Raw genomic sequence first — 24,582 nt, 5'->3', positions numbered from 1 at the left:
AAGGCAAAGTCTTAACCACTGGCCCACCAAGGAAGTCCCTAATATGGACTTCTTGTGTCCTGTTCTAGTTTTAAATTTGTGGCTACTTCAATGTGTGTGTGTGTGTGTGTGTGTGTGTGTGTGATTGCTTTGCTTCTTCTTTTAGATTGTAAATTGATGGACGATGGAGACTAGGACTCATCTCTGCTTCTCACCAAAAGTGCCCCAAGAAAAAAAGTCTTCAAAAAAAAAAAAAAAACACAAGTGCAGTTAATGAAAATATTTAAAAAAAAATAACTTCTATTTTTTTATGCAGTAACTTCCTTGGTGCCTTTCTTCCTTCCATCATAAACTAGTTGGTTTTGCCACCAAAACAATGTAGGAAGTGGAGATTGCTAAGGGCAACATCATAGATGCCTATTTAAACAATAATATTGCTAGAAAATTTTATTGCAAAGAAAAGAAATAACAAAACCTCTTTTTTCTATATTACTACTTAAAGAAAACATAAAGACAATAATTCCAAGGAAGAAATTATTTTGGAAAGGTTCTGTAACTTGAAGTGAAGTGAAAGTCGCTCAGTTGGGTCTGACTCTTTGTGACCCCAAGGACTATACAGTCCATGGATTTCTCCAGGCCAGAACACTGCAGTGGGTAGCCTTTCCCTTCTCCAGGGGATTTTCCCAACCCAGAGATTGAACCAGGTCTCCCGCATTGCAGGCGGATTCTTTACCAGCTGAGCCATCAGGGAAACCCAAGAATACTGGAGTGAGTAGACTATCCCTTCTCCAGTGGATCTTCCCATCCCAGGAATCAAACTGGTCTCCTGCACTCCAGGTGCGTTCTTTACCAACTGAGCTACCAGGGAAGGCCCTTTGAAGGAGTAACTTGAAGGAGGCTGGAACTCAAAGACTAGTGGGTTACTTTGGGGAGAAGGAGGCAGTGGGGACACCTATGGGAAGGCATAAAGGACTCTGAAGACATGAAGTCCTGGCAAACCAGAAGATGCCAACACTGAGTCTTAATTCGATCTAATTTCATTCCAAACACCAGGGTAGTGAAATCTCTATAACTATTCTTTAGTTTATTAGACTTAATATAGCTTGTCTTTTGGCTCACTGAGGAGACCAGTAAAGAAGAAGAAAGGATGCATTTCAGGGTAATAGGCAAGAGTTGAAATAAAGTGGGAAGAGGATTAAAGTGCATGTCTCACCAGGTATGAGAAAGAAATTCCCTGGCATGGAATTAATGGAAGGAAAAGAGTATATTACTCTCTTTTGTGTATATGTGCTCCTCATAAATGCTGCTTCTCATGTAAGGCCTTATAGAACATGGGAAATGGGAAGAGCACAGGTGTGACACGCTGCGATTTATATTCCTTAAGGGATCCCACTTGCTGCTGTGCTTGTTGGGAGTACATGAGGAATGGATATGGTAAGAAGCAGTCATATTCTGGGCATATTTTGAATCATCAAGATTAGTGGATGGTGCTGATACATTCAGTCCAATGGATTGGTTAAAAGAACATAAGGTAACGTCAGGAGAAAACTCTTTGTCTGGAGTGTATGGAAAATGTAGATGTTCAAGGGCTTCTTGTCTCTTATCGGCAGAACTGCAGCAGGCTGAATGGAGGGAGCACTTGGGCTGTGGATTGGGCTCATCCACTGGCACATTGGAAGAGAATGCTCATCGCTCTAGATTACATTCAACAAATACTTATTGCAGGCCTATTGTGTGCAGGAACCATGATGAATCCTGGGAATAGTGACAAGCTCGTGAACAAGGTTCCTAACCTCACAACACTTATAATCTAACTACTATATTGCTTTATGGACGTGAGTGCAATACTTCCCAGCATACCTTGCACTTTCTCACGCGTGCATGCTCGGCTGCTTCAGTCATGTCCGACTCTTTGTGGCTCCATGGACTGTAGCCCACCAGGCTCCTCTGTCCACGGGATTCTCCAGGCAAAAATACTGGAGTGGTTGCCATGCCCTCCTCCAGGGGTTTTTCCCAACCCAGGGATAGAACCTCATCTCCTGTAACTCCTGCCTTGCAGGTGGATTTTTTACCCATTGAGCCACCTAGGAAGCCTGTATTTTCTCAATTCTATTCAATTTTTCTCATGCTTTTTCCTCTCATCAAAATGCTTTCTTTTCTCTGAGGTCTATTTTCACCTATCATATCCTTCTTTGGTTCAGCTCCCAGATTGTCTTCTTCATGAAGCCTCCCTGAGTTTTTATCTCTAATTTGCAAAGCCCTTTTTAATACCTTTCCTATAATACTCACTACACTGGAATATGCTTTTTATATACATGACTCTCCTCTCTTACTAAACTGAAAATTCCTTGAGCCTGAGTCTTGCCACTCATTTTTACACTGGCCAGAGCACTTGGCACATACTTGATCCCCAGGAAGTGACAAAAGAATGAATATATAGTCCCAAGGGAGAGAGCACCAAGGCAGAAGCACAAAGGACCAAGGGCATATGCAAAGATAGGAGCAGCACAAAAAAGAATTCAGAGGAAAAGACAGAGAAGGAACGGTTGTGGAAAGAGCAAATGCAGAAGAAACAGGGTCGAGGAAAGGAAAAAAAATTAGTTGCTCAGTCATGCCCGACTCTTTGCAACCCTATGGACTGTAGCCTGCCAGCCTCCTCTGTCTATGGGATTCTCCAGGCAAGAATACAGGAGTGGGTAGCCGTGAGAGGTGACAAATGAACAGAGCTGCCACTGTAGTGAATCTTGCAAGGATGGGATCACTGGCGATCAACTAGAGGACGTGGAGTGGTGGAACAGAGGCCAATTAGTAGGTGGCTAACAAAGGGATGATGCAGTGAATGTGGCCACACTTAAGTCAGCTGTCACCTCTTCTGGATTACTCTTTATCTGTACAACTCGTTTATTGGTTGTTCAAGGTATCTCTGTTTCTCAGGGTTCAGTGTAGGACACAGAAAGCAATCTAGGCATTTCTTACTGAAAGCACTGCAGGAGAAGAAGTCAGGAGGCTGCCAGCGGACTTTGGTTTTCAAGTTGAAATCACTGGTAGCTTCCAGAGAACAGGCTACCGCTGCTGCTGCTCTTGCGATGACCTCCGCTGTGGCTCCAACTGCCTCAGCCCATGAAGCCGGACCCTGGAGGCCAGGTTGCAACACTCAGATCTCGTGGAGTTGACTGGTAGACACCACCACAGCACACAGCCTCTGCTTATGTCTGCCTTCTAATCTACATGAGAGGGCTTCTAGCGCCTAAGAAACCTTGGAAGGGTCATTTTCAGCCTTCCAACATCTCCAAAAAGAAAGGGGGTGATATGGGGGTTGAGAGCACTCACCCAGATACATCCCACAGCACCCCAAGTGGTCAGCTGAGGGGTGAGTGTCACGGCCATGTTACCGTCAATTGGCATGGAGGTTCCGGCTGCCAACTGTGTGTTCTCCAGGAACACTATCCTACCATCCGCCTTCAGCTTCAGAATTTATGTCTCCCTCCTGTGCAACTCCACAGTTCATTATTTTTTTCTTATAACATTGGTTACATTCTCCTTTTTTTTATAGCTAATTGGGTATATGTGGTTCTTCCTCACCAGATTACACATCTCCCCCAAAATATAAAAACAAGTGTCTTGGTCTAATCAGACTGCTATAACAAAAGTATCATGAAAAAAAAAAGTACCATAAACTGGGTGATTTATAAACAACAGAAATTAATTTCTCATGGTTCTGGAGGCTGGAGAGCCCAGAATCAGAGCACTGGCAGATTTGGTGTCTAGTGAAAGTTAGCCCCCTACTGATGACTGTCTCCTTTCTGTGTCCCCACATACAGGGAGGGATAAGGGAGCGCCCTGAGATCTCTTTTTCAAAGGCACTAATTCCAATCATGAGAGCCCTGACCTCATGAACTAATCATCTCCCAATAGCCCTCTTGCCTCCTAATACCATCACCTGGAGAGTTAAGTTACAACATATGAATTTGGAAGGGACACATGCACTTAAACCAGAGCGGCTTTAGTCACAGAAACTGCTCTATTATCATTGTTATTGTAGTCTCGGTTTATCTCATTCCTCAATCCTAGCAGTTCTGTGGGTGTTCAGTCTTGGCTTCTTAATTTTGTTGTTGTTGTTCAGTCACTCAACCATGTTCAGCTCTTTGCGACCCCATGGACTGCAGCATGCCAGGCTTTTCTAACTCACTGTCTCCTGGCTTGCTCAAACTCATGTTCATTGAGTCAATGATGCCATCCAACCATCTCATCCTCTATCACTCTCTTTTCCTCCTGCCCTCAAGCTTTCCCAGGATCAGGGTCTTTCCCAATAAGTTGGTTCTTCACATCACGTGGCCAAAGTATTGAAGCTTCAGCTTCAGCATTAGACCTTCCAATGAATATTCAGAGTTGATTTCCTTTAGGATTGACTGATTTGATCTCCTTGCTGTCCAAGGGACTCTCAAGAATTAATAAATGATGCTTAATGCTCTGTCTTTATAAATCATAACTCTTCCTGCCAACACGTCCCACTTCCCAATCCTCTCCCTCTCTCTAAGACTTCCCTCATATCATTCACCCTACCCTTAGGTCCCAGATACATGTTGTGGGGAAAGAGAGCACTACTTTAAAAAAAAAAAAAAAAAAGTGAGTTCATCTATTTTAATGGAATAAGATGCTCAGTTTTCCCTGGGTAGCCAAACATTATCAGGCAGCCCTGACTCCAGGAAGTGAACGACTCTAAGTTACTGGGGAGCTGATGTGCTGAGCACAGCTTGCAACCACACAACTGTTGCCTTACTCTGTCTTTGCGGGGAATACTGCTGAAGATGAATGATGAGTTTATTGAGATCGACATCACTTCCCTTGTTCCATGCAAAACCTTGATGTGGCTTCTAATATTTTTCAAATTAGTTTATGACTGTGGTGATAATGTGTGTGTATGTGTGTGTGTTAAGTCACTTCAGTCATGTCCAACTCTCTGCAACCCTATGGACTGTAGCCCATCTGGATCCTTTGTCCATGGGTTTCTCCAGTCAAGAATACTGGAGTGGGTTGCTATACCCTCCCTCAGGAGATCTTCCAGACCTAGGAATTGAACCTGCATCTGCTATGTCTCCTGCACTGGGCTTTTTTTTTTTCTTTACCACTAGTGCCACCTGAGAAACTGTAGCAATTAATATAAAATATTAATATTATTCTCCCAATCTGAAGGCTGTCTTTTCACCTTGTTTATAGTTTCCTTTGTTGTGCAGAAGCTTTTAATTTTAATTAGGTCCCATTTGTTTATTTTTGCTTTTATTTCCAATATTCTGGGAGGTGGGTCATAGAGGATCCTGCTGTGGTTTATGTCGGAGAGTGTTTTGCCTATGTTTTCCTCTAGGAGTTTTATAGTTTCTGGTCTTACATTTAGATCTTTAATCCATTTTGAGTTTATTTTTGTGTATGGTGTTAGAAAGTGTTCTAGTTTCATTCTTTTACAAGTGGTTGTCCAGTTTTCAGAAAGGGAGAAAATAATAGCAAATGAAGCAACAGACAAAGGATTAATCTCAAAAATATACAAGCAACTCCTGCAGCTCAATTCCAGAAAAATAAAAGACCCAATCAAAAAGTGGACCAAAGAACTAAACAGACATTTCTCCAAAGAAGACATACAGATGGCTAACAAACACATGAAAAGATGCTCAACATCACTCGTTATCAGAGAAATGCAAATCAAAACCACAATGAGGTACCATTACACGCCAGTTAGGATGGCTGCTATCCAAAAGTCTACAAGCAATAAATGCTGGAGAGGGTGAGGAGAAAAGGAAATCCTCTTACACTGTTGGTGGGAATGCAAACTAGTACAGCCACTATGGAGAACAGTGTGGAGATTCCTTAAAAAAACTAGAAATAGAACTGCCATATGACCCAGCAATCCCACTTCTGGGCATACACACTGAGGAAACCAGATCTGAAAGAGACACGTGCACCCCAATGTTCATCGCAGCACTGTTTATAATAGCCAGGACATGGAAGCAACCTAGATGCCCATCAGCAGAAGAATGGATAAGGAAGCTGTGGTACATATACACCATGGAATATTACTCAGCCATTAAAAAGAATTCATTTGAATCAGTTCTAATGAGGTGGATGAAACTGGAGCCCATTATACAGATTGAAGTAAGCCAGAAATATAAAGACCAATACAGTATACTAACGCATATATACGGAATTTAGAAAGATGGTAACTATAACCCTATATGCAAAACAGAAAAAGAGACACAGATGTACAGAACAGACTTTTGGACTCTGTGGGAGAAGGCGAGGGTGGGATGTTTTGAGAGAACAGCATTGAAACATGTATATTATCAAGGGTGAAACAGATCACCAGCCCAGGTTGGATGCATGAGACAAGTGCTCAGGGCTGGTGCACTGGGAAGACCCAGAGGGATCGGGTGGAGAGGGAGGTGGGAGGGGAGATCGGGATGGGGAACACATGTAAATTCATGGCTGATTCATGTCCATGTATGGCAAAACCCACTACAATATTGTAAAGTAATTAGCCTCCAACTAATAAAAATAAATGGAAAAAAAATAAAAGAAATCTCCACACTGTTCTCCATAGCGGCTGTACTAGTTTGCACTCCCACCAACAATGTAAGAGGGTTCCCTTTTCTCCACACCCTCTCCAGCATTTATTGCTTGTAGACTTTTGGATAGCAGCCATCCTGACTTAGAACAGTCTTTTGGACTCTGTGGGAGAGGGTGAGGGTGGGATGATATAGGAGAATGGCATTGAAACATGTAAATTATCATATGTGAAATGAATCGCCAGTCCAGGTTCAATGCATGATACAGGATGCTCGGGACTGGTGCACTGGGATGACCCAGAGAGATGGGATGGGAAGGGAGGTGGGAGGAGGGTTCAGGATGGGGAACACATGTACATTCAAGTCAATGTATGGCAAAACCAATACAATGTTGTAAAGTAAAATTAATTAATTATAAAAAAAGAACAGTGCATGGCACATAGTTGGTGCTCAGTAGACATGTAATGAATAAATGAACAATAAAAAACAATTTGTGTAAAAAATAAAAATATTATTCTAAGGTGACTTGCTATAAATACTGTATCAGTTCAGTTCAGTTGCTCAGTTGTGTCCAACTCTTTGTGACCCCATGGACTGAAGCACACCAGGCCTCCCTGTCCATTACCAACACCCAGAGTTTACTCAGACTCATGTCCATTGAGTTGGTGATGCCATCCAACCATCTCATCCTCTGTTGTCTCCTTCTCTTCCTGCCTTCAATCTTTCCCGGTATCAGGGTCTTTTCAAATGAGTCAGTTCTTCGCATCAGGTGGCCAAAGTATTGGAGTTTCAGCTTCAGCATCAGTCCTTCCAATGAATATTCAGGACTGATCTCCTTTAGGATGGACTGGCTGGATCTCCTTGCTGTCCAAGGGACTCCCAAGAGTCTTCTCCAACACCACAGTTCAAAAGCACCAATTCTTCAGCACTCAGCTTTCTTTATAGTCCGGCTCTCACATCCATACATGACTATATGTTGAAAACTATATGAAATCTTTACACTCTGAACAAGGTATGGTTATACTGGACAGACAGCCTTTTCTCTAACTTCAGGGGTGGCTGTCTTAGACAGTCTTCCCCACAGTGAGGAGAGTGGAAAGAGGCCTTCGGAGAGCAGGAGCCAGGCCTTCTGCTGAGTACTGGGGTTGGGTGCCCAGACCTTTGCACAGCCGCTCTTACAAGAGAAGCAATGTGGTGTTTTGCGCATTTAATGTGCCTAAAAGATATTTTCTTAGTATTGGAAGATACAACAATAAAACACTGACAGCTGAATTTGGAGGCTGGATGGTTTGATTATAATTTCTCAGACTGAGGTGTCTGATTTGCCAGTGTATAAACTTACTTCCAGCAGGAGGTGCTGGGCATCTGAGGAATCTGGGGACAGACAGCTCATTCCTTTGAATGAGAAGCAGCAAGTCTAGATCAAAGGGGAGTCCATGGGGAGGGGCTGCTTACAAAGTGGTTTCAACCTGAGGAGAGAACCTGTCTCCAGTGGGTGGAGAAGGAAGCCCATGGCCATGGGCAGGCAGGGGTAGGGCCCTGCAGGTTCACGGGGTCCCCTGCCTCGCCCCTTCCCCTGGCAGCACCGCTCTTTCTCTCAGGACAACGTGGAGGCCTTAGAGGGAGTGGGCTGGCCTCAACACAACTGCTTGTCTCCGCTGGGATTGGAAGCTCCCGGTCCTCGGAGCATGGTTCCAGGGGAGCAGTGCCAGGTGAGGTCAAGGGATGTCCAGGAGCATACAAGACCAAGCGGGCCCCTTCCTGAGAGAGCTCAGCTCCATGGCAACGCACCAGGATGTCCCTGCTCCGAGCCCACTTCCCTACCGCTGCTTTGAATTATTCATCAGCTTTCGCAGAGGAACAAAAGACAGAATTTCTCCAGAACTGATTGTCCTCGGGGAAACTTAAAATTCATCACGAACATCCTGAACTTGCCCATGCACTTGAGGAAGGGACAGCAAAGTGCGCCATCAAACCCTCCCCCTCGCCCCCTGCTTCCAGCCTGGCTGAGTCCTGCGGAGCTGGTGTCTCTGGCTACTTGGCCCTTCACACTGGGCTTTGCTCCTCTGATCACTGATCTTTAGGACAGGCGTGTATCCCAGGCCTCCCACTGGATGACTTTGACATCTTGTAGGCACTGGTGGTGGGGACAGATGCCCTGGCTCGGCCCCAGGGCCACGCTCGGTAGGCTTCCCTTCAGAGAAGCTCCACTCCTGGTTCTGGGCCTTCCTGTTTCACATAAGAACACTATGGGGAGAGACAAAAGAGGCTTTGTCTCCCCACTAGGGACCCACCCCCTTTCCTTTAACCCAAGACTTTGACTCTTGGTTCACCAAGGAAATACAATGCCTCAGGCCGGAACCTGCTCACTTCCTTTGCCTCTAAACTTACTCAGAGAGGCATCCATTGTCTTCACACCACTGTCTCTTCTCTTCTGACTCCAAGGAATCTTTTTTGTCAAACACTACTATCTCTAGCCACACTCTTTGCTTAAACACCCGGACCCTCTGCTAAAGCCCCACTAGCTTATGTTCAGTCTCCTCTCACAGAGGGGCAGTGTGGCCTGTGGATTCGGGAGTTGGAAGCCTGGGCTGAGCACCCCGCCCCACCAGCCTTGTGACATGGGGCAGCTGCAGGGCTGCCCCCAGCATTGGGGTAGTTCAGCAACTGTCCGGGTTTCTGGCGGATAACAGCACCCTCTGAAGATCAGTATTAGAGCAGTCCCCAGCAACCCCACTAACAGCGCCTGTCGCCGTGGTGGCCAATCTGAGATCAAACTCTGAAACAAGTGCCAATGTTTATCAGCATGCATACACAGAGCTGTCACCCACGATCTGATTTTATAAGCTTGATTTGGCCCGGCTCCGTCCTCAAACATGCCAACAAGGACCCTTCGAAAAGGAGTTACTATAGGGGGTGGAGAAGAGAACCCTCATAGACTGTTGGTGGGAATGTAAACTGGTGCAGTCACTATGGAAAATAGTATGGAGGTTCCTCAGATCACTAAAAATAGAGTTGCCATATGATCCAGTAATCCTACTCCTGGGCATATATCCAGACAAACCTCTAAGATACATGTACTCCAGCGTTCATTGCAACACTATTTACAACGGCCAAGACATGTAAGCAACTTAAGTGTCCATTGACAGATGAATAGATAAAGAAGATGTGGTATATATACACAGTGAAATACTTATTTAGTCACTAAAAAAGGATGAAATAATGCCATCTGCAGCAACACGGGTGGACTAGACATTATCATACTAAGTGAAGTTAAGTCAGACAGAGGAAGACAAATGCCATATGATATCACTTATATATGAAATCTAAAATATGATACAAATTAATATATTTATGAAACAGAAATAAACTCAAGACAGAATAAAAACTATGGTTATCAAAGGGGAAAGAAGATGGGGAGGAATAAATTAGGAGTTTGGGATTAGCAGATACACACTGTTACATATAAAATAGATATACAATAAGAACCTACTGAATAGCACAGAGAACTATACTCAGTATCTTACTGTTGGTGTTGTTCAGGCACTCAGTCATGTCCAACTCTTTGTGACCCCATGGACTGCAGCAAACCAGACTCCCTGTCCTTCATCATCTCCAATGAGTTTGCTGAAACACATGTCCATTGAGTTGGTGATGCCATCCAAACATTTCGTCCTCTGTCATCCCCTTCTCCTCCTGCCTTCAATCTTTCTCAGCATCTGGGTCTTTTCCAATGAGTCAGTTATTTGCATCAGGTGGCCAAAGTATTGAGCTTCAGCTTCAGCTGAAGTACTTTCAAAGAATATTTAGGGTTGATTTCCTTTAGGAATGACTGGTTTGATCTCCCTGCAATCCAAGGGAGTCTCAAGAGTCTTCTCCAACACCATGGTTTGAAAGCATCAATTATACAAAGGCATTCAGCCTTTTTTATGGTCCAACTTTCACACCCATATATGACTACTGGAAAAACCATAGCTTTGATGAGATAGACCTTTGTCAGCAAAGTAATGTCTCTGCTTTTTAATATGCTGTCTAGGTTTGTCATAGCTTTTCTTCCAAGGAGCAAGTATCTTTTAATTTCATGGCTGCTGTCTGTCACCATCTGCAGTGATTTCGGAGCACAAGAAAATAAAGTCACTGTTTCCATTGTTTCCCCATCTATATGACATGACGTGATGGGGCCAGATGCCATGATCTTGGTTTTCTGAATGTTGAGTTTTAAGCCAGCTTTTTCACTCTCCTCTTTTGTTTTCATCAAGAGGCTGTTTAGTTCCACTTCACTTTCTGCCATAAGGGTGATATCATCTGTGTATCTGAGGTTATTGATATTTCTCCCAGCAATCTTGATTCCAGCTTGTGCTTCCTCCAGCCCAGCATTTCTCATGATGTACTCTGTATATAAGTTAAATAAACAGGGTGACAGTATACATCCTTGACAAGCTCCTTTTCCAATTTGGAATCAGTCCATTGTTCCATGTCTGGTTCTAACTGTTGCTTCCTGACCTGCATACAGGTTTCTTAGGAGGAAGGTAAGGTGGTCTGGTTTCCCATCTCTCTAAGAATTTTTCACAGTTTGTTGTGATTCACACTGTCAAAGGCTTTAGAGCAGTCAATGAAGCAGAAGTAGATGTTTTTCTGGGTTTCTCTTGCTTTTTCTATGATCCAACGGATGTTGGCAATTTGATCTCTGGTTCATCTGCTTTTTATAAACCCAGCTTGAACATCTGGAAGTTCACATTTCACATACTGTTGAAGCTTACCTTGGAGGATTTTGAGCATTACCTTGCTAGGATGGGAAATGAGTTCAATTATGCGGTAGTTTGAATATTCTTTGGCATTGTTCCTCATTAGGACTGGAATGAAAATTGACCTTTTCCAGTTAGGTGGCCACTGCTGAAGTTTTCCAAATTTGTTGGTAAATTGAGTACAGCACTTTAATGGCATCATCTTTTAGGATTTGAAGTAGCTCAGCTGGAATTCCATCACCTCCACTAGCTTTGTTCATAATGATACTTTCTAAGGTTCATTTGACTTCACACTCCAGGATGTCTGGCTCTAGGTGAGTGATCATACCATCATGGTTATTCAGGTCATTATGATCTTTTTTGTACAGTTCTGTGTATTCTTGCCACCTCTTCTGCTTCTGTTAGGTCTATACCGTTTGTGTCCTTTATTTTTGCTACCTTTGCATGAAATGTTCCCTTGGTATCTCTAATTTTCTTGAAGAGAGCTTTAGTTCCTCCCATTCTATTGTTTTCCTCTATTTCTTTGCATTGTTCACTTAGGAAAGCTTTCTTATCTCTCCTTGCTATTGTTTGGAACTCTGCATTCAGATGGCTATATTTTTCCTTTTCTCCTTTCCCTTTCACATCTCTTCTTTTCATAGCTATTTGTAAGTCCTCCTCGGACAGCTATTTTGCCTTTTTGCATTTCTTTTTCTTGAGGATGGTCTTGATCACTGCCTCCTGTACAATGTTACCAATCTCCGTTCATAGTTCTTCAGGCACTCTATCAGATCTAATCCCTTGAATCTGTCACTTCCACTGTATAATCATAAGAGATTTGATCTAGGTGAATAGCCTAGTGGTTTTCCCTACATTCTTCAATTTAAGTCTGAATTTTGCAATAAGGAATTCATGATCTGAGCCACAGTCAGCTCCAGGGTCTTGCTTTTGCTCACTGTACAGAGTTTCTCCATCTTTGGCTGCAAAGAATATAACCAATCTGATTTCGGTGTTGACCATTTGGTGATGTCCATATGTAGAGTTGTCTCTTGTATTGTTGGAAGAGGGTGTTTGCTATGACCAGGTGTTCTCTTGGCAAAACCCCATTAGCCTTTGCCCTGCTTCATTTTGTACTCCAAGGCCAAACTTGCCTGTTACTTGAGATATCTCTTGACTTCCTACTTTTGCATTCCAGTCCCCTATGATGAAAATGACATCTTTTTTGGGGTGTTAGTTCTAGAAGATCTTGTAGGTCTTCATAGAATCATTCAACTTCAGCATTACTGGTTGGGGCATAGACTTGGATTACTGTGATATTGAATGGTTTACCTTGGAAATGAACCAAAATCATTCTGTCATTTTTGAGACTACACCCAAGTAATGCATTTCAGACTCTTTTTTTGACTATGAGGGCTACTCCATTTTTCCTAAGGGATTCTTGCCGACAATAGTAGATATAATGGTCATCTGAATTAAATTTGCCCACTCCTGTCCATTAGTTCACGTAGCCCTAAAATGCCAGTGTTCACTCTTGTCATCTCCTGTTTGACCACTTCCAACTTACCTTGATCCATGGACCATAATAGAAAATACACACACACACACATATAGTAGTTGTACACCAGAAACTAACACAATATTGCAATTCAACTATACTTCAATTTTTGAGTCACTTCGAGTTAGATGGAACAATACTTTGACAGCATATGTTTTATGTGCTCAGTTGTTCAGTTGTGTCAGACTCTTTGTGACCCCATCAACTGTAGCCCACCAGGTTCCTCAGTTCATGGAATTATCCAGGTGATAATACTGGAGCAGATTGCCATTTTCTACTCTAGGGGACAGCTTAACCACCCAGCAAAGACTGGGGAGAGGGGTTTTGGGAACATGACCACCTCTGGGACATGAATTACTGATTAGCAGACTTCAACTGCTAATCAGTAATTAGCAGACTTCAACTCTTTGTGACTCCAAAGACTGTAGCCTGCCAGGCTCCTCTGTCCATGGACTGAGGTTCTCCAGGCAAGAATACTGTAGTGGGTAGCCATTCCCTTCTCCAGGGGATCTTCCCGATCCAAGGATCAAACCCAGGTCTCCTGCATTGCAGGCAGATTCTTCACCATCTGAGCGACTGCTGCTGCTGCTGCTAAGTCGCTTCACTCACGTCCAACTCTGTGCGACCCCATAGATGGCAGCCCATGAGGCTCCTCTGTCCCTGGGATTCTCCAGACAAGAATACTGGAGTGGGTTGCCATTTCCTCCTAGGGAAGCCCAAATTGCACATATAAACAATATACTGACGTTTGTGCTAAAATATATTAAAGTAAATGATCATACATACAGTATCAGAGTAAATGACTTCAACTTTCTGCCTCTGTTTCCTCAATCTGGAAAATGGCAACAATTATGATATCTACCTCACAGTGATGTTGGGAGGATCAAATGAGTTATTTAATACACAGGAAACATTTAACATAGAGCCTGGAACATAGTGAATACTCCATAAATATGCTTGCTATTACTACACTTCTTGAAACTCACTTATTCCCATCAACCACAGTACTCTTCCTTCCATCTCACCTTCCCATTTATGTCTATCCTTTGCTGCTAAACTTTTTCAAAAGCTAACCTATATTCTATGTCTCCACTCAATCAATTTTACATCTACATCAATTTTCCACCTAATCCTACCTTTCCATCACATTTCTTATTTAATTCCTCAAACATTTGTTAATCTCATAACAATCACATCTTCTGCTAGGTGCTAGGAAGGGCTTCAAGAGGTTTATTTGACAAAATCTAACCCCTTAAGAAGCTCATGATAGAGTTAAGAGACAAAAATGCACAGTTTTAAATGCTTTCAAGGCCAGGATCTCCTTCCAAAATGTGATTTTAAAGTAGAAGTAGTGCTGTTCATATGTCACTCGTGGAAATGACTCACTGTCCCCAGGAGAACACACATCAGTGTATTCATATTCCTAAGAACTGTGAGGTTCCAAAAATAGAAGAAGAGATCAAATAGTGCAGTATTCTCTCAATTCCAGGATGCTTTATGTTTGACACAAAACTACTTTCTACAGTAGTTTAAGATCCCTGCCCCGCCCCAAAACAAAACCCAATCAAATGATAGGTTTAAGTGTAAGTTAAAATTTTCCTTGAGTAGCAGCAGAATTAGTTACTGTCTAGCTTGAATGTAACAGCCATGCCTGGGGACCCGAGGACAACAGAGAAGTGTCTAGTCAGTATATGGGCCAAAATTGCTGATTACTGTGTAACCTCTAGCAAGCTGAGATAGACACCCCCAAAATTCCATAAGAAGATAATTCCTAGAACATGGCAGGATGGTCTAAATTACTCCCTATTTTATTTCAGAAAGAGTTAAAATTGGTGTAAGTATACTAAAAATATCAAACAACAGTATTAACAGTTTGTGTTAGGGTATGATATTTTATTTGGTATGTTGGATATGTTAACATTTGGGGGTAATTTGGCCTATCTGAGTTATAAATAAGCCAGTGCCGAAATGTCAGTTTAAAATGTTAACAGTGTAACTAATTCACATTTTTGATTTTAGGTAACTATTGTACTGTTTTATATAGTATTGAAATATTCAAGAAACCTTAAGCTTCATCACACTTATAAGACTATGACTTATTAATTCTTTAAGAGGTTATTTGTGTACTCAGGATGTTTTGGTAAATCAGGCAATTGAATTACTGAAAAAGGAAACCAAATGTATTCAATTTGTATGTGCAGTTGAACACATTTAAAGTAGTTTAGCCGAATTTGTAAATGATATAACATTTAATCTAAGACCTTCAAAAGTGATTTTTCAAATTTTTGAGATATATAAATCCTAATCTATTTATAAGCAGAATTTGAGAGATATACTTGGGTTTCAAGTGTGTAGCTTGCTTGATAAGTTAAACTTTAGTGAAACTGAAAGTGTTAGTTGCTCAGTCGTGTCTGACTCTTTGCAACCCCATGGACTGTAGCCCACCAGGCTCCTCTGTCCATGGAGCTCTCCAGGTGAGAATACTGGAGTCGGTAGCCATTCCCTTTTTAGGGGATCTTCCTGACCCAGGGATTGAACCCGGGTCTCCTGCACTGCAGGCAGATTCTTACTGTCTGAGTCACCAGGCAAGCCAACATTAAACCTTAAAGAAATAAGAACACAAAAAGCTAACCCCCTGAATAATATCTTCCCCACAGGAACTGCTGTCAAGTCATTAAAGCAATTAAACAATTATCTTATATTCATCCTGCCTTTGCCTTCTAAATCCTTATAAAACTACTTGGGTGTATGTATCAGCTCTCTAATAAGCTCATTTGTGGCATTGATTGGATCACTTATTGCTGCTGTATCCCCCAGGGGACCAGAAACATGATAGAGTTCTCAGCAAATGATCTCCTGTCTTTGGGACCTGGTTCTCCAACTCTACATAAAAAATGCTGAAACACAAGATCTAAGATGGCAATTCTTTTAGTCTAAGGACCTTTTAGTGCTCTAAAAAATTAGTAGAAATGTCAAAGCTTTTGTAACAACTGTTGGATTATACCTATTACTATTTACTATAATAGAAATTAAAACCGGGAAACCTTTAAAATATAAGAACACAAAAGCACACATTCTACTTTTCCTCAAGCAAAGATGTCATGATGTGTCATGGAGCCTCTGGATAATTGGTACACTTGAAGGAAACCAGAGAGTGTCATTCTAAAACATGCCTCTTGACATAATATTTATCTTGAGCTGAAGGCAATTAAGCAGCAGTAAACATAGAAAAAGCTTCCCCCCACCGCCATCTGCCTAAAGGCAGGAAATAGTTTCTTCTTTTACTGGAGATAGACTCTTATCAGTCCAGTGATGCACCAGAGGAATCTACAAATAAACCTTATTAAACTAACCCTTATCTTTCTAGTAATTTCTTTACTATTCTTATATTTAGCCCAAATTTCTCAGTATTGTCAATTCTTCACAGATTTACTGTTTCTTTGTCTGAAAGGTATAAAAGCTTCCTGCTCTGGCACTTCAGGTCTTTAGTCTCTTGTGAAGGCTCCCATGTACATGTGAAAATTCAAGGGACTGTGTATGCTTTTTCCCTCTTAATCTGTCTTTGTCAGTTTACTTTTCAGATCCAACCAGGGACCCTAAGAGGGTTGAGGAAAACATTTTCCTCCATTACACATTCATAAGAGAATGAAGATTTTTAAAAATATCATTATGGGAATAGTTTTGGTATCATGGAACTCACACCCCACCCTGAGGACCACTGACCTAAAAGCCCTGGTACAGTGAGACCCTCCCATCATAAAGGCGACTTTGCATTTCATTAAGCAAAGGGAAGACTGGGAAGGCTACTGTTTTTTTTTGGAAGGCTACTGTTTTAACTTCAACCTGGAGATGCCTCTTCACACTCTCCTGCTTTGTCTGTGGCCTTCAGAGCTGTGGGGATCCCATGGCTTGGGCTGCCTGAAGAACCTCCAGGGCATCCCAGCTGGCCTCAGACCATCACTCCCAACCACCCCGTTCCTGCCAGACCAGGATCAGGGTCCACACTCCCAGACACAGCCAGTCCTTAGGATAACAGGGTGCCCAGAGAAAGAAACTTCTGGAGACACTGGGAAACAGACTTCTACAGGACTGGTTTTTCCTTAGACCCAGAGAACCCTTCTGCCCAAACAGCCTTTGTGCCAAACATCCTATGCAAGTGGCAAGATTCCAGGGAGGCACAGGAGAGGAGGATGAAACATACAGAGCAGGCAGCACCGACAGAGGGTAGATGAGGTCAGGAGAGGAGCAAGCCATCACCACGGACAGGAATGCTGAGGGGTCCATCTGGGCCTGGGAGCCCAAGCTTGGAGAAGCCCAAGTTCCCAGAGTCAAGGCCCAAGGCCCTGACGGCTAACAGAATAACCCATGTTCTCCCAACCATTCCATCACCCACATCTTTTCAGCTAATTGGCAGCTTTACCGAGATGGCAGCATCCCAGTGAGTCTATTACTCCCCCACTCCCATACCCACCCCCATACCCACTCCCATTCTTGTGTACGATTGTGAGGATGACTGTGGGGGCACACTCACAGTCAGGATCCACAAGCAGAGTCCACTGTCACGCCCATTCACATCTGAGCAAGCACTCTGGAGTAGGAACTGTTCAGCTCAGGTCCATCAGTTTCATATCCTCTCAGAAAGCAGACAAGACATCCTGAGAGCAAAGCAGAGACAGCTCACAAGTGTCACGGGCCGCAACCCCATCTCCTGGCAAGATGGCTGCGTGGCCTGGCACCTCCCCGCCACCCCCTTCCTTTCTCACATTTTTCTCCCACTTCTCAGGCCAGAGATCTATGAAATACTTTGTTCTGGGAACTCTTAACATTCTTGGAAAAATTAAATATCCTCACACGTTTTTAAGTTAACAATATAACATTTTTATGGCAAGTTTATATAATTGAGAAATATATAACTTCTGGCACACTGACTTTTAAAATTGTTAAATCACTCAATTAAATGCATGAAATATCTACCTTCATCTATTTGAAAAACGCATGAACAAGCTCTTTTTTAACAGTCAGAAATTTTCCATCATTTATATTCCTTGCACTCATATTTCCATCTATGTTACCTACAGAATCTTGCTTTAGTACCCTATACTTTTAAGCTTAGAAATATTTTATTGATTACCATATCATAATTCTTGGCAATAAATATGCACATAAGTTAAAGTTTTACATATTAAATTTTCTAGATTCAATCCTTGTGCTATTACTACTTCAATACTGAAAAAGTTAAAATTCCCTGCACCCATAAGATTCTACATGTTAATCAATATTCTAGATTGATTTATCATTACAATTTATACTGGTATATAGTTGAGTGAAATTAATGATTCTAAGATAAAATTTTAAAATAATAAACATAAAAAAGGAAACCATCCTTTTTAAAATATCAATTTATGTATTATAGATGAATTTTGCTCATTGCCAGAATAAGACCATAGTTTGTGGAAATTACTGGCAAAAAGAAGAGAAGCCACTGGGTCAAAGAAGTGTGGAAAAGTTGAAGCAAACAGAAAAATTGTACCCAAATTTAGAAAATGAATGTAGAATTATAACACACAATAATCTTTTGGCAAAAACTAAAGGAAATTGTTCCCCCATGTGTTTGAGTAAATAATCAAGAAAATAACCCATATAACTTTATAAAAAGCAGCCATGAAGTTAAAAGATACTTGCTCCTTGGAAGAAAAGCTATGATCAACCCAGAGAGCATATTGAAAAGCAGAGACTTTACTGTGCCTACTATGGCCCATCTAGTCAAAGCTATGGTTTTTCCAGTAGTCATGTATGAATGTGAGAGTTAGGCTATAAAGAAAGCTGAGCGCTGAAGAACTGATGCTTTTGAACTGTGGTGTTGGAAAAGACTCTTCAGAGTCCTTTGGACTGCAAGGAGATCTAACCAGTCAATCCTAAAGGAAATCTGTCCTGAATAATCATTGGAAGGACTGCTGCTGAAGCTGAAATTCCAATACTACCTGATGCAAATACTACCTGATGCAAAGAGGTGACTCATTTGAAAAGACCCTGATGCTGGGAAAGATTGAAGGCAGAAGGAGAAGGGGATGACAGAGGATGAGATGGTTGGATGGCATCACTGACTCAATGGACATGAGTTTGAGCAAGTTCCCGGAGTTGGTGATGGACAGGGAAGCCTGGCCTGCTGCAGTCCATGGTGTTGCAAAGAGTAGGACACGACTAAGCAAATGAAGTGAACAGAGCTTACTTTAATTTGAAACTGCAATCTTAATCTTTCACCTCCTCTTATTTGAAATCAAGGCAAAATATGTAATTGTAGACCCAAACACCAATATTCCATATTGATCCTTTATTTGGAGGATTTTTCTCTGCACTGCAGTGCACCTTAGTAAGACACTACCTGTGTGATAGGTTTGTGCTTATGTTCAGTTGCTCAGTCATATCCAACTCGTTGTGACACCGTGGACTGTAGCCCACCAAGCTCCTCTGTCCATGGAATTTACCCAGGCAAGAATACTGGAATGAGTTGCCATTTCCTACTACAGGGAATCTTCCCACCCCAGGGATCAAACTCCTGTCTCTTGCATCTCCTGCATTGGCAAGTGGTTTCTTTAGCTTTAATGCCACCTGGGAAGCAATAGGTAGAACTTCCTTTTGAAAAGTACCCCAGGGCCATAGTCAAAGGTGACTGCAGCTATGAAATTAAAAGACACTTGATCCTTGGTAGAAAACCTATGGCAAACCTAGACAGCATATTAAAAGCAGAGACATCACTTTGCCAACAAACGTCCATCTAGTCAAAGCTATGGTTTTTCCAGTAGTCACGTATGGATGTGAGAGTTGGACCATAAAGAAGACTGAGTGCCGAAGAATTGATGCTTTCAAACTGTGGTGCTACAGAAGACTCTTGAGAGTCCTTTGGACAGCAAGGAGATCAAACCAGTCAATCCTAAAGTAAACCAACCCTAAATATTCACTGGAAGGACTGATGCAAAGTTGAAGCTCCAGTACTTTGGTCACCTGATTCAAAGAGATGACTCATTGGAAAAGACCCTACTGTTGGAAAAGATTGGGGACAGAAGAGAAGGGGGTGACAGAAGATGAGATGGTTGAATGGCATCACGGATTCAATAGACATGAGTTTGGCAAACTCTGGGAGATAGTGAAGGACAGGGAAACCTGGTGTGCTGCCATCCATGGGGTTGCAAAGAACTGGATATGACTTAGTGACTGAACAACAATAGACACACTCAGTGGGTAAAGAATCCTCCTGCATTGCAGGAGATACAGGTGACTCAACTTGGATCCCTGGGTTGGGAAGATCCATGGAGAAAGAAATGGGAACTCATTTCAGTATTCTTGCCAGAAAAAAATAGAATGAACAGAGGAGTCTGGTGGGCTACAGTGCAATGGGTTGCAAAGAGTCAGACATGACTGAGTGACTAAGCATGCAGACAGACAGACAGACAGATAGACACACACACACAAAATGTTTTCAAGAACCAGCTCACAGCTTTTTTCAACTGAAGTATAGTTGTTGTACTATACTATAGTGAAGGATAGGGAAGTCTGGCATGCTGCAGTCCATGGGGGTCGTAAACAGTCGGACACGACTTAGCGACTGAACAACAACAAAGGTCAAAGGTAAGGTGGGAAATGAGAACTAGCAGGACACCCAGGATCTGCCCTCAGAGGCATCAGTTTTGAGAAATAACACAGAGGGAAACGGGGATCTGGAAATTCTCTTGAAATTACCCATGTCTGTGTAGTCCACGGGACTTTGCTTGCTCCTAATGGTAGGTTGTTCTGGGCACCCTCTGTGCATCATCTCTCCCTTCTGTGCACACATCCTGATGTCCATTTCCTTCAAGCCAAAGATCTCAAGCCCCCATTTCAACAGGGCATCCAGAGCCTTCTTCCGAGTTTCAGTTGCTCATTTCTTCTTCTCCTTCCTTCTCTTTCCCCATCCTCAATCATCCAGGCTCAGTCTGCATTCTCAAGGACCACGGATCTTGCTTTCTGATTGTCCCACAGTAAGATGCGCAGGTTGGTGAACTGAGATGGTCCAGATACTCCATTTACAACCGAAAGGGAAACCATTTCTAAAGGCCTTGCTCTGGTTGGTGAAGTAGGTGAGGACACTCCTGTCTTCCTACCTCCTATGATCTTTCTGCATTCTTTCCCATCTCCTAGGCCTCTCCAGTGCCTCAGAGTTTCAAGACACTATAAGCTGCAGATCCCAGAGCCCCCAACCAGAAATGCCTCCTGAATATCACCTATTTTCTACCCCCAGATCCCTCAAAAGGCTCTCTGGAGCCCAGCTTCTGGAAGGGGAGGCTTAGGAAAGGAGATGCCACTCAGTAAAACATGTTTCCTTGGCATCCTCTCATTTTCTCTCCCAAACTCCTCCCATCTCACCTCCCACACTGTGTCCTCCCTTCCCCTCCCCAATTCTCTCCCAGGCAGGTATTTTTAGGTTCAGGGGCCTCCTTTGCTGGCAAGCAAAGAAAAGGAACACCCAAGCACCTGGACTCCCTGGGGTGTCCTTGACTCAGAAACTCAAGGGCTCCTTCTTCTTTAAGCCCCCGTCTGACTGCTCAAGAAGTGTTGAGAAGTCCCTGGAAGTAGAGCTGTTAAATCAGGATGGTTGATCTGTTGAATAATTTTGTAGCTATAAAAGAATTAATTCATTTACAATCTTATCAAATTGTAGTTTATAGATTGCTTATCAAGACCATTAACCATATTACAGCATGCTATGCTGAACAAAATATTTAACGACTTCCTGGGACAACAAAGACATTCTTATGTATTGAGTGGTATGTCAGTATCATTATCCTCACTTTACATATGAGAAATAAGATGTTGGCCTAATTCACACAGTAAATATCTGATAAAGAGGAAATGTGAACTTGGGTGTTTCTTTTACCTGATTCCAAAGCCACACTTGTCTATGGTTCCCCACTGCCTCTCAGCTTCCTAGCCTGGCTTTCAGGGCCCTTAACAGTCTGGCCCTCTCATGTCTTTCCCATCTTCTTTCCCTTACATAGTTTCACACTTAGTGGCTGGTGGTGGTACTCATTCACTCAGTTGTGTCTGACTCTTTGTGGCCCCGTGGACTGTAGTCCGCCAGGCTCCTATGTCCATGGGATTTCCCAGGCAACAATACTGGAGTCAGTTGCCATTTCCTCCTCCAAGGGATCTTCCCAACTCAAGGATCGAACCTGAGTCTCTTGCATTGGCAGGCAGATTCTTTATCACTACACCACCTGGGAAGCCTTACATCCCTTCCTATACCCAGGGTATACCCAAGGTAAGAGGCAAAATATATAATAATCAACAAGGCAGACACCATCTAACAATAGATAGCTGGAAAGGCTCAAATTTCAGCCGTGCATGTGATCAACTTCCATCCCTACCCTGAGGGTGCCTGCCATCCCACTTAGAGTCATACTGTCCTCTCGACCTTGACATTCATGCCGAACCCACCCTCCATGCATTTCAGTTCTTCTTGAGAAAATCATATTCACTGGAGTTTTTAAACCTTGGATCCCCCCAAATAGGATATTTATGAGTAAGAAGGGATTCCTAAGTTGGGATAAGAGGATATGGAGAGGTGACATCACTGAACGGTGTAAGTTACTATGCCTGCTTTTCATAAATTTGTAATCTCTTCAACTACACATAGAGTAATGATAACAAGACCTATCTTGGTATCTAGTTTCGAATAGGTAGTAAATGCTTGGGGGGCAAAGGGAGGGCTGCAGGAGTTGAGATCTGAGCTGGGCCTTGAAAAATGTAGAGAATCTGGGGAGGAGGTGGAAGGTCTATTAGCGAGGGCTAAGGGTGAAGCACCAGATACAGTGCAGGGTCAGAGACAGCCTGATTCCCGTGGGCAAGACTGTCCCTCCCCACACCCCCATCTCTGTGCCACACTGAGTCAGCGCCCTTCTCTCCTTTAACTGCACCACCGTTTCCTACCACTGCTTCTCCCTTCTCAGCTCTGATGGCTGTGTACGGCAGAGACTGCTAGTCAACATGCTATCCGCCCTCCCTTTTTTTCTGGAAATAAAACTTATGCAAATCAAAACCACAATGAGGTACCATTACACGCCAGTCAGGATGGCTGCTACCCAAAAGTCTACAAGCAATAAATGCTGGAGAGGGTGTGGAGAAAAGGGAACCCTCTTACACTGTTGGTGGGAATGCAAACTAGTACAGCCGCTATGGAAAACAGTGTGGAGATTCCTTAAAAAACTGGAAATAGAACTGCCATATGACCCGGCAATCCCACTTCTGGGCATACACACTGAGGAAACCAGATCTGAAAGAGACACGTGCACCCCAATGTTCATCGCAGCACTGTTTATAATAGCCAGGACATGGAAGCAACCTAGATGCCCATCAGCAGATGAATGGATAAGGAAGCTGTGGTACATATACACCATGGAATATTACTCAGCCATTAAAAAGAATTCATTTGAACCAGTCCTAATGAGATGGATGAAGCTGGAGCCCATTATACAGAGTGAAGTAAGCCAGAAAGATAAAGAACATTACAGCATACTGACACATATATATGGAATTTAGAAAGGTGATAACGATAACCCTATATGCAGAACAGAAAAAGAGACACAGAAATACAGAACAGACTTTTGAACTCTGTGGGAGAATGTGAGGGTAGGATATTTCAAAAGAATAGCATGTATGCTATCTATGGTGAAACAGATCACCAGCCCAGGTGGGATGCACGAGACAAGTGCTCCGGCCTGGTGCACTGGGAAGACCCAGAGGAATCGGGTGGAGAGGGAGGTGGGAGGGGGGATCGGGATTGGGAATACATGTAAATCCATGGCTGATTCATATCAATGTATGACAAAACCCACTGGAAAAAAAAAATAAAAATAAAATAAAATTAAAAAAAAAAAAAAAAAAAAACTTAGTGCTGGCCAAGAGGATATAAACAGAAGTGGTGTGCACCTTCTGGAAAATGTCCTTAAAGGGAAGTGGCTTATCCCCCACGCCCACCCCCTTGTCTCCTTCCTGCCAACTGGAACGCAGAAGCTGTTGCCAAGGGTTATAGAGCTCGGGTCCCTGACAACTTGAGTGCCTGGCAGCCCTGAACTGTCCCCAGACGTCTTTTATGTGAGAAAGAAAAAAGCCACTGTTAAATTTTTTGCCCCTTGGATTTTCTTGTTTTTGTCATCTGAAACTAAATCTAACGTTCACTTTACACTCTACAATTGGCGCAGACGCCACACAAGAAAAATGACAGGGTAATTTAACAAAAGGAAGAATTATTACTCTACTTAGAAGTTAGAAATGGAAATTAAAACCAGGAGAGGCCATTTTGTCTGCTAAATTCTAAAAAAAGAAAAATGATCAAATTCAATGATGATAAGGCTTCAGGGAAATAGGTAGCCTGGTGACAGTATTATAAATTGCTACAATCCTTCTAGAAAACACTAGGCTTAGCTCACTTGCCTCAAGTAGGTTTCAGTACTATTAACCAGTGATTTGATTATTCAAATATTGGAAAATATCAATCAATGAATTCAAGAGTAAAAATTTATAAAGATGATGATAGCAGAGTTACTCTAATAGCAGAAAACCAAAACTGCCTACATAAGGTACCACAGGGGACTGGTAAATGATAACATATTAATTTGATGGAGAACCATTTAAAACAAATATAACAAATATCATAAAATAACTTGCAAGGGTACATTTAAAATAATGTTACATTTTAAAAATACTTCGGAAAACTGAATATACCTTGGGACGGCAG

This window comes from Dama dama, chromosome 25 (assembly GCF_033118175.1).
Source record: "Dama dama isolate Ldn47 chromosome 25, ASM3311817v1, whole genome shotgun sequence".
Taxonomy (NCBI): domain Eukaryota; kingdom Metazoa; phylum Chordata; class Mammalia; order Artiodactyla; family Cervidae; genus Dama; species Dama dama.
The sequence above is the reverse complement of the archived record's forward strand: the minus strand, read 5'-3'. Positions refer to the sequence as shown.